Raw genomic sequence first — 12,226 nt, forward strand, 5'->3', positions numbered from 1 at the left:
AGATCATCACACTTTTATTTACTTACAACTCAAGAATTACAACTCGATACTTAGAACAAAATATGACTCTATGTGAATGCCTCAGGTGGTGTACCGGGATATGCAATGAATCAAGAGTGACATGTATGAAAAATGAATGGTGGCCTTGCCACAAATACGATGTCAACTACATGATCATGCAAGGCAATATGACAATGATGGAGCATGTCATAATAAACAGAACGGTGGAAAGTTGCATGGCAATATATCTCGGAATGGCTATGGAAATGCCATAATAGGTAGGTATGGTGGCTATTTTGATGAAGATATAAGGAGGCTTATGTGTGATAGAGTGTATCATATCACGGGGTTTGGATGCACCGGCGAAGTTTGTACCAACTCTCGAGGTGAGAAAAGGCAATGTACGGTACCGAAGTGCTAGCAATGATGAAAGGGTGAGAGTGCGTATAATCCATGGACTCAACATTAGTCATAAAGAACTCACATACTTATTGCAAAAATCTACAAGTCATCAAACCCAAAGCACTACGCGCATGCTCCTAGGGGTATAGATTGGTAGGAAAAGACCATCGCTCGTCCCCGACAGCCACTCATAAGGAAAGCAATCAAAGGACACCTCATGCTTCAAATTTGTCACACAATGGTTACCATACGTGCATGCTACATGACTTGCAAACCTCAACACAAGTATTTCTCAATTTCACAATTACTGAACTAGCACAACTCTAATATTACCATCTTTATATCTCAAAATAATTATCAAGTATCCAACTTCTCATAGTATTTAATGCACTCTATATGGAAGTTTTTATTATACCCATCTTGGATGCCTATCATATTAGGACTAATTTTAAAGCCAAAGCAAATTACCATGTTGTTCTAAAAAACTCTCAAAATAATATAAGTGAAGCATGAGAGATCAATAATTTCTATATAATAAAACCACCACCGTGCTCTAAGGAGATATAAGTGAAGCACTAGAGCAAAATTATCTAGCTCAAAAGATATAAGTGAAGCACATAGAGTATTCTAATAAATTCTGATTCATGTGTGTCTCTCCCAAAATGTGTGTACAGCAAGGATGATTGTGGTAAACTAAAAATCAAAGACTCAAATCATACAAGACACTCCAAGCAAAACACATATCATGTGGTGAATAAAAATATAGCCTCAAGTAAAGTTACCGATAGACGAAGCCGAAAGAGGGGATGCCTTTCGGGGCATCCCCAAGCTTAGACTTTTGGTTGTCCTTGAATTTTACCTTGGGGTGCCATGGGAATCCCCAAGCTTAGGCTCTTGCCACTCCTTATTCCAAAATTCATCAAATCTTTACCCAAAAACTTGAAAACTTCACAACACAAAACTCAACAGAAAATCTCATGAGCTCCGTTAGTATAAGAAAACAAACCACCACTTTAAGATACTGTAATGAACTCGTTCTTTATTTATATTGGTGTTAAACCTACTATATTCCAACTTCTCTATGGTTCAAACCCCCCCGATACTAGCCATAGATTCATCAAAATAAGCAAACAACACACGAAAAACAGAATCTGTCAAAATCAGAACAGTCTGTAGAAATCTGTAGGTTTCGAATACTTCTGTAAATCCAAAAATTCTGAAAAATTAGGACAGCCTAATAATTTTTATATTGATCTACTACAGTTGGAATTCGTATTTTATCGCTCTCTGGTAAAAAATGAAAATTATTTTTGTGAGCGTATACTTTCTGTTTTTTTCAGCAAGATCAAACAACAATCACCCAAGAAGATCCTAAAGGCTTTACTTGGAACAAACACTAATTGAAACATAAAAACACAATAATAACAGAGGATAGATGATTTATTTATTAATAAATAGGAACAAAAATAAAATTGGGTTGCCTCCCAACAAGCACTATCGTTTAACGCCCCTAGCTAGGCATTGAGATTTCAATGATGCTCACATGAAAGACAAGAATTGAAGGACAAAGAGAGCATCACAAAACACATGACAAACACATCTAAGTCTAACATACTTCCTATTCATAGGCATTTTATAAGCAAACAAATTATCAAGACAAGCAAAAACTAGCATATGCAAGGAAGGAGAAAGAAACAATAGCAATCTCAACATAACGAGAGGTAATTTAGTGGCACGAAAATTTCTACAACCATATTTTCCTCTCTCATAATAATTATATGTAGGATCATAATCAAATTAAACAATAGCTATCACATAAAAGTTTCTCTTCATGATCCACATGCATGCAAAGTTGACACTCTTCCAAAATAGTGGGATTATCATAAAATAAATTTATGACCTCTCCGTACCCACTTTTATCAAAAACTTCATAACATTGAACGTTATCCAAATACGTGGGATATAAAGTTTACACTCTTCCAAACCCACTTCCAATATTATTGCAAACATTACTATCAATCTCATATTCATCATGGGCTTAATTAAACTTTTAAGATTATAAGAAGTATCACCCCAATCATGATCATTGCAACAAGTAGTGGACATAGCGAACCTAGAATCCCCAAGCTTAGGGATTTGCATATTTTTAGCACAATTGACATCAATAGAATTTATAATAACATCATTGCAATCATGCTTTTTATTCTAAGATCTATCGTGAATCACTTCATAAAGCACTTCATCACAATTTTCACATTCACGAATTTCAAGCAAAACCTCATAAAGATAATCTAGTGCACTCAACTCACTAGCAATTGGTTCATCATAATTGGATCTTTTAAAAAGATTAGCAAGAGGATGAGGATCCATATCAATAGATTTTTAGCAAGCAAAGATGCAAGCAAATAGAAGGCACATGGTAACACGAGCATACAGAAGGACGAACGAAAGAGGGGTGAAGAAAAGGAAAAGGTTGTGAAGTGGGGGAGAGGAAAATGAGAGGCAAATGGCAAATAATGTAATGCAGGGGAGAAGAGTTTATCATGGGTACCTGGTATGTCTTGACTTGAGCATAGATCTCCCCGGCAACGGCGTCAGAAATCCTTCTTGCTACCTCTTGAGCATGCGTTGGTTTTCCGTTGAAGAGGAAAGGGTGATGCAGCAAAGTAGCATAAGTATTTCCCACAGTTTTTGAGAACCAAGGTATCAATCCAGTAGGAGACTACACGCAAGTCGCCTAGTACCTGCACAAACAATCAAGAACCTTGCAACCAACGCGATAAAGGGGTTGTCAATCCCTTGACGACCACTTGCAAAACTGAGATCTAATAAAGATAATAAGATAAATATTTTTGATATTTTTGTTGTATAGATTGGAAAATAAAGATTGCAAAATAAATAGTAAACTAGAATATAGATCGGAAACTTTTATGATGTAAAGTAGACCCGGGGCCATAGGTTTCTCTGGTGGCTTCTCTCATGATAGCATATATTATGGTGGGTGAACAAATTACTGTTGAGCAATTGATAAAAAAGTGCATAGTTATGAGAATATCTAGGCATGATCTTGAACATAGGCATCATGTCCGTGTCAAGTAGACCAAAATGATTCTGCATCTACTATTATTACTCCACACATCGACCGCTATCAAGCATGCATCTAGAGTATTAAGTTCATAAGAACAGAGTAACGCATTAGGCAAGATGACATGATGTAGAGGGATAAACTCAAGCAATATGATATAAAACCCATCTTTTTATCCTCGATGGCAACAATACAATGCGTGCCTTGCTGCCCCTGCTGTCACTGGGAAAGGACACCGCAAGATTGAACCCAAAGCTAAGCACTTCTCCCATTGCAAGAAAGATCAATCTAGTAGGCCAAACTAAATCTATAATTCGAAGAGACTTGCAAAGATATCAAATCATGCATATAAGAATTCAAAGAAGAATCAAATATTGTTCATGGATAATCTTGATCATGAACCCACAATTCATCTGATCTCGGCAAACACACCGCAAAAAGTATTACATCGGATAGATCTCCAAGAACATTGAGGAGAACTTTGTATTGAGAACCAAATAGATAGAAGAAGCCATCTATCTAATAACTATGGACCCGAAGGTCTGTGGTAAACTACTCACACATCATCGGAGAGGCTATGGTGTTGATGTAGAAGCCCTCCGTGATTGAACCCCCCTCCGGCAGATCGCTGAAAAAGGCCCCCAGATGGGATCTCACGGGTACAGAAGGTTGTGGTGGTGGAAAAGTGGTTTTGTGGCTCTCCTGGATGTTTTAAGGGTACATGGGTATATATAGGCGAAGGGAGTACGTCAGTGGAGCTCCGTGGGGCCCACAAGGGTGGGGGCGCGCCCCCTGCCTCGTGGAAGCTTCGCGGACTTCCAGACTTGTGCTCCAAGTCTCCTGGGTTGTGTTTGTTCCAAGAAAGATCCTCGCGAAGGTTTCATTCCATCTGTATTCCGTTTGATATTCATTTTCTGCGAAACACTCAAATAGGCAAAAAAATAGCAATTTGCACTGGGCCTTCGGTTAATAGGTTAGTCCCAAAAATAATATAAAAGTGCATATTAAAGCCCATTAAACATCCAAAACAGATAATATAATAACATGGAATGATAAAAAATTATAGATACGTTGGAGACGTATCAATGCCCTGATACATCTCCGTCGTATCTACTTTTCCAAACACTTTTGCCCTTGTTTTGGACTCTAACTTATATGATTTGAATGGAACTAACCCGGACTGACGCTGTTTTCAGCAAAATTGCCATGATGTTGTTTTATGTGCAGAAAACAAAAGTTCTCGGAATGACCTAAAACTCCACGGAATATCTTACAATAAATAATAAAAAATCCTCGCTAAAGATGAAGACCAGGGGGCCCACACCCTTTCCACGAGGGTGGGGGGCGCCCCCCTAGGGCGTGCCCCCCTACCTCATGAGCCCCCTGGAGACCTCCCGACTCCAAATCCAACTCTATATATCTGCTTTCGGGGAGAACAAAATAGGAGAGAAGAATTCATCACGTTATATGATACGGAGCCGCCGCCAAGCCCTAAAACCTCTCAGGAGGGCTGATCTGGAGTCCGTTCGGAGCTCCGGAGAGGGGGATTCGTCGCCGTCGTCATCATCAACCATCCTCCATCACCAATTTCATGATGCTCACCGCCGTGCGTGAGTAATTCCATCGTAGGCTTGCTGGACGGTGATGGGTTGGATGAGATTTATCATGTAATCGAGTTAGTTTTGTTAGGGTTTGATCCCTAGTATCCACTATGTTCTGAGATTGATGTTGCTATGACTTTGCTATGCTTAATGCTTGTCACTAGGGACCGAGTGCCATGATTTCAGATCTGAACCTATTATGTTTTCATCAATATATGAGAGTTCTTGATCCTATCTTGCAAGTCTATAGTCACCTATTATGTGTTATGATCCGTTAGCCCCGAAGTGACAATAATCGGGATACTTACCGGTGATGACCGTAGTTTGAGGAGTTCATGTATTCACTATGTGCTAATGCTTTGTTCCGGTTCTCTATTAGAAGGAGGCCTTAATATCCCTTAGTTTTCATTAGGACCCCGCTTCCGTGGGAGGGTAGGACAAAAGATGTCATGCAAGTTCTTTTCCATAAGCACGTATGACTATATTCGGAATACATGCCTACATTACATCGACCGAATTGGAGCTAGTTCTGTGTTACCCTATGTTATGACTGTTACATGATGAACCGCATCCGGCATAACTATCCATCATTGATCCGATGCCTATGAGCTTTCCATATACTGGTTTACGCTTATTTACTTTCCCGTTGCTATTGTTACAATCACTACAAAATACCAAAAACATTACTTTGCTTTTGTTACTCTTTTGTTACCATTACCATCACTATCATATTACTTTGCTACTAAACACTTTGTTGCTGATACTAAGTTTCCAGGTGTGGTTGAATTGACAACTCAGCTGCTAATACTTGAGAATATTCTTTGGCTCCCCTTGGGTCGAATCAATAAATTTGGGTTGAATACTCTACCCTCGAAAGCTGTTGCGATCCCCTATACTTGTGGGTTATCAAGACTAATTTCTGGCGCCGTTGCCGGGGAGCATAGCTCTATTCTTTGAGTCACTTGGGATTTATATCTGCTGGACACTATGAAGAATTTGAAAGACGATAAGACAACAATTTATCCCTCAACTACGAGGGGAGGTAAGGAACTGCCATCTAGCTCTGCACTTGATTCACCTTCTGTTATGAGTAAGCTTGCGACACCTAAACCTGCTTCTGCTATTCGTTCTGATATGTCGCATGTTATTGATGATGCTACTTATGTTATACATGATACTTATGATGAAACTACTTCTATGCTTGATACTACTATGCCACTTGGTGATTTTCTTGAGGAACGACTTGCTAGGGCTAGAGAGATTGAAAATATTGAATCTGATTATGATGATGAAAGTGATGATGAAGAATCATTTGTTATTCCTGAGGGTTATTTATTTGATCAAGAAGCTTCTTTAGCTATTCTAGCTTGCAAAGATAGATATGAACTCAAAAGGTTATTAGCTGAATGGAATAAGCAATCTCTAAATGCTAGGATGAAACCTGCCCTGCTTTTGCTACTTCACCTATATGTGTTACTGATAAGGATTATGAATTCCCTGTTGATCCTGATATAATTACTTTAGTTGAATCTGATCCTTTTCATGGCTATGAATCTGAAACTGTTGTGGCACATCTTACTAAATTAAATGATATAGCCACCCCGTTCACTAATGATGAGAGATCTCACTACTTTTATATCCTTAAAATATTTTCGTTCTTATTAAAGGGTGATGCTAAGATATGGTTTAATTCTCTTGATCCTGGTTGTGTGCGTAGCCCCGAGGATATGATTTACTACTTCTCTGCTAAATATTTCCCTGCTCATAAGAAACAAGCTGCTTTAAAGGAAATATACAACTTTGTGCAAATTAAAGAAGAGAGTCTCCCACAAGCTTGGGGGAGGCTTCTCAAGTTACTTAATGCTTTGCCTAATCATCCTCTTAAGAAAAATGAAATACTTGATATCTTTTATAATGGACTAACCGATGCTTCCAGAGATTACCTGGATAGTTGTGCTGGTTCTCTTTTCAGGGAAAGAACACCGGATGAAGCTGAAATCTTATTGAATAATATGTTGACAAATGAAAATAATTGGGCACCTCCTGAGCCAGCTCCTGCTCCGATTAATTATCCTATTCCTAAACCAACTCCGAAGAAGAGAGGTGTTCTATTTCTCAGTCCCGAAGATATGCAAGAGGCAAAGAAATCTATGAATGAAAAAGGTATTAAAGCTGAAGATGTTAAGAATTTACCTCCTATTGAAGAAATACATGGTCTTAATTTACCGCCTATTGAAGAAACATATGATCTTAATCCTTTAATTATTGAAGAACCTCCAGACCTCGATAACCCGACACAGGTAGTAAAGGTAAATTCTCTCTATAGATATGATAAAGCTGAAATCCCTCCTGCTAAAATTGCTAGTCAATGCTTGGATGAGTTTGATAATTTTATGTTTAAGCAAGAAGACTTCAATGCTTATTTTGGTAGGCAACTAAAACAAGATGCTGATATGATTAAATACTTGGGTGATTATATGGCTAATATTAGAGGTGAACTTAAACTTGTTAGCAAACATGCTTCTATGGTTACCACTCAAGTAGAACAAGTACTTAAAGCTCAAAAAGAATTGCTCGATGAGATGAATAGTAAGAAAAATGATTATGCTGTTAAAGTGGCTACTAGAACTGGTAGAATGACTCAGGAACCTTTGTATCCTGAAGGTCACCCTAAGAGAATTGAGCAAGATTCTCATAGAAATAATATTGATGCACCTAGTTCTTCTAAAAGGAAGAAAAAGAAAAATGATAGAACTGTGCAAACTTCTAGTGAACCTATTGCTGAACCACCTGATAATCCAAATGATATCTCCATGTCTGATGCTGAAACACAATCTGGCAATGAACATGAACCTAATGAAAATGATAATGATGATGTTCATAATGATGCTCAACCTAGTGATGATAATGATGTAGAAATTGAACCTGCTGTTGATCTTGATAACCCACAATCAAAGAATCAACGTTATGTTAAGAAATACTTTATTGCTAGGAAACATGGTAAAGAAAGAGAGCCTTGGGTTTAGAAACCCATGCCTTTTCCTCCCAAACCATCCAAGAAAAAGGATGATGAGGATTTTGAGCGCTTTGCTGAAATGATTAGACCTATCTTTTTGCGTATGCGATTGACTGATATGCTCAAAATGAATCCTTATGCTAAGTACATGAAAGATATTATTACAAATAAAAGAAAGATACCAGAAGCTGAAATTTCCACCATGCTTGCTAATTATACTTTTAAGGGTAGAATACCAAAGAAACTTGGAGATCCAGGAGTACCTACTATACCATGCTCCATTAAAAGAAACTATGTTAAAACTGCTTTATGTGATCTTGGAGCCGGTGTTAGTGTTATGCCTCTCTCTTTATATCGTAGACTTGACTTGAATAAGTTGACACCTACTGATATATCTTTGCAAATGGCTGGTAAATCAATTGCTATACCTGTCGGTATTTGTGAGGATGTGCCTGTTGTGGTTGCAAACGTTACTATTTTAACGGACTTTGTTATTCTTGATATTCCCGAGGACGATAATATGTCTATTATTCTTGGAAGACCTTTTCTTAATACTGCAGGGGCTGTTATTGATTGCAACAAAGGCAATGTCACTTTTCATGTTAATGGTAATGAGCATACGGTACACTTTCCGAGGAAACAACCTCAAGTTCATAGTATCAATTCTATCGGAAAAATTCCATCGATTATATTTGGAGGTTTTGAATTTCCTCTTCCTACTGTCAAGAAGAAATATGATATACTTATTATTGGGGATGTGCATATCCCCGTTGAGGTAACCTAGTGTTATTCGAAATTTCTCCGGTTTCATGTTAATCGGAATGAGTTTGTTAACAAGACTTGATCAACCTTGTTAGTGGATTCCTTTTGATGAACATGAGATGGATGAAACTAGAAGCACAACCTTCTGTACCCTCTCTATACTTTCTGCTATTTAGTTGAAATAAAGTAAAAATAGTATTTTCTGTCTGTTTCCTGATTTATCCGTGCTATATAAAAATGCCCCGAAAATAGAAGTCCTCAGAATGACATGCCAATTTAATATGATTTTTTTAGAATATTTGAGGATTTGTGGAACAAAGAACACACCAGGGGGGCCAACCACCTTGCCACGAGGGTGTAGGGCGCGCCCCCTGCCTCGTGGGCCCACGGTGGCCCTCCTCCACTTATTCCTGCACCCATCCTCTTCTTCTTCCTCCCACAAACACGAAAAACCAACTCAAGCACGAGTTCCAGCCCTCTTTGCTGTAATTTTTGATCTCCTTGCTCAAAGCACCTCTCACAAAACTGCTTGGGGAGATTGTTCCTTGGTATGTGACTCCTCCATTGGTCAAATTAGTTTTTGTTCTAGTGCTTTATTCATTGCAATTTTTTGCTGCTTAGGTGACCCTGTTCTTGAGCTTGCATGTCAAATTTATATGGTCAAAAGTAGTTTTGATGCATGATATAGGCCCTAGGCACTTGTAGGAGTAGTTGCTATCAATATTATTAAGTTTGGTTTACTTTTATTTTGAAGTTACTAAAAAATTTCAGAATTCTTCAGAGGAAGAAATATGCTTAGGAAAATGTTCCAAGGTGGTTCTTCAAAGAAGCAAGGATCCAGGCTTGCAATGCGTGATGCTGACGAAGAGCCGCCAAGAGACGCTCTAGTGCGTCCTTGTGAGTGGCCTTCTGAAAATTTTATGGATCGAGCGGGAATTAAAGAAGAATTTAATGCATATTTGCGTAATGCCGGTCTTGAGGACTTTGAGGCAGACAAATGCCCCCAGTATCATGATCTCACAAGCTCTTTTGTGAGGAGGTTTGAGTATTCATCTTCGCGTAATTCTCCTTCGGTCATGTTTGATCCTTATGAAAAATCTTATACCATGGACTTAGAGGATTTCACTTTTGCTAGCAAACTTCCACAATGGGGTAGTGTTAGGGATCCCCCTAAATCTGAATTTAGAAACTTTCTTGCTAGTATAACTGTAGGGGAATCTAGAGATATAACGCAAGCTACCATAGGGAGCATTCACTTTCCTGCTATACATTATTTTGCTCTCTTCATAGGTAGGTGCATAAATGCTAAGGATGAAGCATGTCACATGTGTGTCCCTGACCTTAGCATTCTCAGGAGTGCTGTGTCAGGAGACCAATCTTATCATATGGGAGCCATTGTAGCTCGTAGGTTGCGTCATAATAGATATAATGGAGATTTCTTTGGAGGAATTTATGCAACCCGCTTAGCTAAATTTCTTGAGATAGACGTTCGTGAAGGAGACATGGAGTTGCCTCCTGCTTATTTAGATTTTGATTCTATGGTTTCTCACCATTTTGTCGAGAGGAACGAATCGCCTCTCCAATACCGACTAATCTTTGACAGACGTCGTGCTGTCCGTATTACTCTCCCTGCTCCTGCTTTCTTTGATTATCAGGCAAGAGGAGGATATACTATTACCAGAGAGGAGGCAGATGAGTACGAGAGGAGAGCGGAGGCCGCTCGTCGCCACACTGCAGCTCAGGAGGCGATAGCCGCTGCATCACAGTACGACCCCAACAACTATTATTATGGATATCAGCCAGGCCAACCGTGGCCATAGACCAACTTAGGCCAAAAGCCTAAGCTTGGGGGAGTACGTATTTCTCACCGACATTATATTTATGTTCACACACACTCATTGCTAGATGTCAGTGCTCATACTTTTTCATTGTATCATCCATGCTAGTTTATTTTCCTTTTTTATGCTTTCTTCTTGTGTGTTTAATAAACCTTAAGAAAACCCCAAAAAAATTAGTAGTAGTTTACTTTCCATGCTTGTAGTAGTAATTAAAAAGAAAACCCAGAAATATTTCTTGTTCTTCTTTTGCTTGTTGGGAGCTTTCCCGTGTAAATAGTTTTATTTCTTTTCTTTTCTTTTGGGGTCAGTAGGAGAAGACCATGATTAAATTGTTGAAGTGGCTCTTATATGCTTTATTGTTGATTTAAACAAGAGCCCATATTGCTTTGTCTTCTCCTGTTTATTGAATGCTCGCAGATTCCAGCTTAGTCCAATGCACGTGCACTATTATTATTATTCACATCATTCGGTCGTGCAAGTGAAAGGCAATTATGATGATATATGATGGACTGACTGAGATGAGAAAAGCTGGTACGAACTCGACCTCTTTCGTTTTTGTAAATATGATGAGTTCATCATTCTTGATTCAGCTTGATATGAATAAACATGTTTGCAATGACAATTAGAGATCATAGTTGCTTGTTCCATGCTTGATTAGCTATGAGTTATAATGGTTTACCTTGCGTGCCAACATGCTATTGAGATGGTTATGATGTGGTATGATGGGGTGGTATCCTCCTTTGAATGATTTAAGTGACTTGACTTGGCACATGTTCACGATGTAGTTGAAACAAATCAACATAGCCTTCACGATATTTATGTTCATGGTGGATTACATCCTACTCATGCTTGCATCCAATGGTTATATCCTACTCATGCTTGCATCCAATGTTTATTTGTAACATCCCAAATTTTCAATTTGGAATGTTATACATTAGATCATCATTGCATATCATATTTTATTTTGCATTTTGGTTGAACCTAGAAATTCTACGCAACTCAATGACCCACGGAGAGAGTTGGGGATTTCGTTATTTTCTATTTTGAGTTTACTCAAATTTTGAGAATAGGATCGTTTGATTTTATTTATTTTGTCATCAATTATTTCTATTACAAAAATATGAGAGAGGGAATAAAATGAATTTCCCAAAATAAAGAAATATTGAGGATTTAATAATAAAATCAAATAAGATTTTACTTCGGAGTTTTTCGGTGTTTTATTTGAATTTAGGAAAAATGTGCGTTTTTCAAAATTGCATTTAGGTCCCAAATAAATGTTCACCTTGTGCGGCTTGATTTTAGAATCCCATGAAAATTTATTTCGGAATTTTTGGAGTCAGTTTAGTATTTCTTTTTATTTTTCTTCTACGCGTAATATATATAAAAATATATATAAAAATATATATATATATATAAAACGAACTGACCTACGGGCCGTGTCCGACTAGGACTCCGGCCCGAGGTGGCCTTTATAAGCCGGCCCAGCCCCGGGGGGGAACCCTAGCCCCAGCCCCGCCCCGCA

This window comes from Triticum aestivum, chromosome 5A (assembly GCF_018294505.1).
Source record: "Triticum aestivum cultivar Chinese Spring chromosome 5A, IWGSC CS RefSeq v2.1, whole genome shotgun sequence".
NCBI classification, from domain to species: domain Eukaryota; kingdom Viridiplantae; phylum Streptophyta; class Magnoliopsida; order Poales; family Poaceae; genus Triticum; species Triticum aestivum.